The sequence below is a fragment of the Acyrthosiphon pisum genome, chromosome A1 (genome assembly GCF_005508785.2).
Source record: "Acyrthosiphon pisum isolate AL4f chromosome A1, pea_aphid_22Mar2018_4r6ur, whole genome shotgun sequence".
NCBI classification, from domain to species: Eukaryota; Metazoa; Arthropoda; class Insecta; order Hemiptera; family Aphididae; genus Acyrthosiphon; species Acyrthosiphon pisum.
In genome coordinates, this window is record NC_042494.1 from 120,062,816 (window position 1) to 120,068,039 (window position 5,224).

The following is a 5,224-nucleotide window of genomic DNA, read 5'->3' on the forward strand; positions in this document are numbered from 1 at the left end:
TGTCTACACAATTGTCTATAAGTCAAAGTCTACACTATGTGGCATGTGCATTATCATAATTCTTAATACATATTATATTATTATATAATATAAGCCTGTAGCATTTTTTGCGACATTGTAGTTGTCATTTAATATATGTTTGGCATTATATATTAATGATATATCATGTATATACGATATACCTATATATATAAATGAATATGATATCGTGGTCACTTCCAAGAACGTCCCTCACATTGTGTGTAATCATAATAATAATATATATATACTTATATATTATAAGGACCCAATAATATTATTATATTTCAACAAGTTCATTTCGTTCGGTCGAAAACGGGTTAAATCGATTACATTAAATTATTCGCGATTCATTTGTTGTGTACATCTTGATCACGTATTCATATAATATCATATATTATATAGACATATAGTATAAATAAGTACCTATAATATAGTCGTAGTGAAGTTGTTTCCATTATTTCTGTCAATATTCGCGATTTGAAGTTTTCGTTGTTTGTTAAAGAGTTATTAAGGAGATTAATGAACTATATTATAATGGTGAACGTTACATTATATATTACACCTACGTTATAGGTACCTATACTATATAATATCGAGTCGAACGTCGTAAAACAAGTAAAATATTAATATCCATTATAAACGAATTTTATACACCATATTTTACTATTTCATTTCCAGTTAAGTAGTTTCACATAATATTATTATGTACACCATTTAACATAATATAATTTAATTTGTTTACGGTATACATAATATATAGGACATAGGTATATAATAAGTATGGCAAATAATATAATATGTATAGACGTACTTTTATAACATATACATTTACATAATTATCATCTTTATTAAATATTTATATAGGTAGGTATGTATATTCAGTTAAAGCTATATATCTATTACCCTGGAGTTTACCTATTTACCTATTACAATACTTTTTTGATATAAGTAATCCCATAGACCACTTTGCAAGTTGATAGGGTTTTTTGATAGTTTACATGAACGAAGAGTGGGTTCCCAATTACCAAATTGATTCCAGGCAAAACTGTATAGGTAACTAAAAATCAAAATCATGGAGGAGTGTCAACATTTTTTTTTCATTATAGATATTATACTGAATACTCATTACTTTTATGTTCAAATTAAAAAAAAAACCTCTTTATTTTTGTTAATGGCTGCTTTAACGAAAATATAAAATTATTATAAATTATTCAATAGTCAATAAACAATCATTATATTCACAGACAAAATTGTTTTACTTTAAATTTTTATTTTAAGAGGGGTCCGGACTCTTTGACCTCCCACAGTTACGGCCTTGGATCCGGGAAGTATATATTACACTATATAATATATATATATATATACCAATTGGTTATTTGGTCCTCGGGTAGTTAACAGGTACGGATATACGATGAACATTAATTTTAATAATAAAACTATGTCAGAATTAATTTTTCCAAACATTGTTAAAAAATCATTGTAGCTATCTGTACATTAAGCCGACACATTGACACACGATTTACGGGATAACTGATTTATGTTGCTAACAATCTTTATTTTATGTATATAGAAGTATAAGCAATGAGCTATATATATATTATATATGTTACTTTCTAACACTAGGTAATACAGATTAAATAGGTGGCCAGGTAGGTATATAATAATAATAATGGTCAAAACAAATATAAAATAGATCGAAATTAATTAAAATAAGTAATAAAAAAAAAAATTAATGAGGTATAGGCATATATTTACAATATAGAGTTTTTACTATTTGGGTAACTTATTTTCAGTTGATAAAAAAATATTTGGACTGCCGGAATAATTTGCAGCAATATAGTATGTTCTGAAATAGGTAGGTATAGATGAATATTCTGTTAATATTTATGGTGGAAAATTACAGTTCAACAATATCGCAGTATTAACAATATTAGTAATTACCAATTTGTACGTATTGGAACCAATTCGAACAATGGTATTATAATGATAGGTAATATATTATTATAGGGAATCAATTCGTACACCCTATTTTGACCCAGGGAACCAATTGCGTATTTCCCGTTCACACATCAGGTACTCGCAGGCCCCAATGACCTGGGAGTTTGTACGTTTTTTTTCGGGAAGGCAATCATATTACAATGGTACACTTATAGTACCTACAAGTTTAATATCAATTACCTACCTCAGGAAAAGACGATTCATAAGTAAAACAATTATATACACCGCTTAGCACATTATATATGGCGAGGTACTACCGTCTATCATTGCGGAACCTTGAGGCAATCGTATTTGTGCCTATAATCAACGTAACATTTGATGCAATTTATATGGAAGCAAATATATTTTACGAAAATTTAAATATGTAGGTACCAAAATCACTCACTGTGCTCGAGGATAACTTCTTTGTTAGGGCAATATGGGAGCCCCTAAATTCTTCATCTTGTCATAATTGTATGGCTTATTATAAATAATTGTAAATCAGTACCTATATACTGAGATGGGAAGTACTTCAATAACTCGTATAGGTAGTTTAATTTAAGTGAAATATATTTTGGAAAATATAAAGTAGGTAGGTAGTTATTTGGAAAAAAAATACTAAATATTAAAATACTTTATATGTTAGTCACGTTGGAATATTAATTCTTTTTAGTAGGTGAGCCCTACGAGTATATACCCAGTTAGATCCTGATTAAACATCTATTGAAAGGAATATTTATTATATTTGTATACCTAAGTAATTAGAATACTGAATATGTACAACACGACTTCGGTATAACGTGTGAGATTATAATAATATATTATGTCATACCTATATTTAGTAATATACATATGTTATTCTGCACGTGTGATTAGACCTGATTCTGCTGCAGGTGGATTTTATTATCTTTGAACATCGCGACATGAGCGGCGACTACAGCACTGCAACAAGGCCCAACGAATTATCTTCGTGTAACTATAATATATGTTTTATATAATAATATACGATAGTTAACCCTAACGAAAACATCGGTTGTAAAAAAGAATACACTATCGTCCAATAATATTAATTAGTCGTAACAATAATAAGTACCTATAATAACGTTATAAATAATAAAGTTTCCTTATAATTATCGTATCTACCTAGGTATATTATATGGCATGCGTAAAAAATAAAATACAATAAAACTTTTGTCGCGTATAATGTTACGTAACTATATATAATATGATATTCGATGCGGATAATAATTTTTATAACGTTATGGTTTACTTCGGTACATTCGTATACGTAATTACTTATTGGCAATCGATACAACGGCGATGTTTGGATGAACATAAATGATATAATACGTACCACTGTCGTCTGACGGCGATCAAAGCGGTTGTACGTATAATAGGTAGTCGCATAATACTATCATGTAATAAACCTACTATGGTGTATACCTATAGTATACAGTTGTGAAGTACCTACCTACGCGCGTGTCTGCAACTTTGTCTCTTCTTATAATCGTTATAATAATAGAATATAGAATCACTGTCTGAAAAATGTTTTTAAAAAAAAGTAAAATACCGATGTATGTGCACGTAAGTTCTCTACGGGTCGCGATACGAACACTCACTCATATACACGCGGATATATTATAATATATTATAATATATCAATGTTATTATATTATTATGTATACCTATATCGGTCGCGATCTCATCGACGAATTTGTTTGTCGTCTACGAAAACAACCACAGTATAATAATACAACCACAAGCTGCGTAATATGATGTATAGGTACCTATATTTACGTGAAGATAATACGACTTATAATAGCAGCCACCAATATAAATGATAATATATGTAGGACGTAGGTATATTATATTGCACTTTTACGCATTTTCTATTATATACTTGTAAGCCGTCAGACACACGCACACACACTTACTAGTGACTCGGTGCAGTAAGTAGGTACCCTATACAATTGTAATTACCGTGTATACAATATACATTTATAGCTGCACTATAATTGTCGGCGTTCGTGTGCATAATATTATATAAAATATATGTTTATGCATACGCGATGCATTGTACCAACCGTTATTTTATTATGTAGATACGACGGCTGTACGCTTATATAATAGAATATTGTATATTATAATAAATTAAATCGTGTGTATAATGTACGATGTTTGCTGTCTGATAAACGAACTATATATTATAATATGATGGTCACGTGTGAATACTATTCCGAGCTCGATGACGTGCTCGCAGATGATGAACAACCTGTGGAGTTGACTTGGCTAAGAGATTTATATAAGTCATACGAGCCTCCCATTCGACTATCAACTCGGTTCGATCTAACCGGTGAATGATTTATTTTTTATTGACATTCTTACACTTTTCTCGCATTTGTCATTTGGGTGTTCGTATACTGTGTTGCAATGTCCGTCGTATGGCATTCGGAGAAAAGGCTCATAAAAGGCTCATCAACAAAAATGTTAAGATAATAAAAATAAGAAATGGTGGCGTTCAATTAATGAAGAAAATATTTTTGTAAGCTTTATAGAAAATAATAACTGAGAAAAGTGTTTTATATCCAGAGTTACGTTCTTTTTTTTTTAATATAAAGATACCAATTATACAAGTTTAAAATTTCAATTGTTCGTATACAGTGCCGCAATAACCGGGTGTGTTGCGTGTGTCAAACACACGGGCCCAGGGCCTCAACCCATAATGGGGGGGGGGGGGGGGGGCCAAGATAAACTTTTTAAAATTTTATATAAAAAAAAAAAAATAAAACCCTTTTGGGTATAATAATAGTTACTAAATAAAGATTGAACAATAGATCGGTTTTGTTTTTGTACACAACTATACAACATTATCATACGTCAACGTTTCTTTGGCACCCTGTATAAGTTGTATAACCAAATTTAAAAATAAAAAAATAAAACTAAAAAGGGGGGGTGAGTGAATGTCGCTCTGCTGTACAGTAGGTTATAAGTGGGTCACTGTAATGAATGGGTGTAAAATTTGAATTCAATGATATATCATTGTATAAAAAAAAACGATTCTGAGCGAAAATGGTCCAAACAGCCTATGATATTACTAAGTATATTTGATGATATTATTGTGAATAAAAGTATTTTATATATAATCTATTTACGTGAACCCTTGTTTTAAATTTTTAATCCTTACCTATAAAAGTTGAAAATTTGTATATATTTTTAATTAAAAATA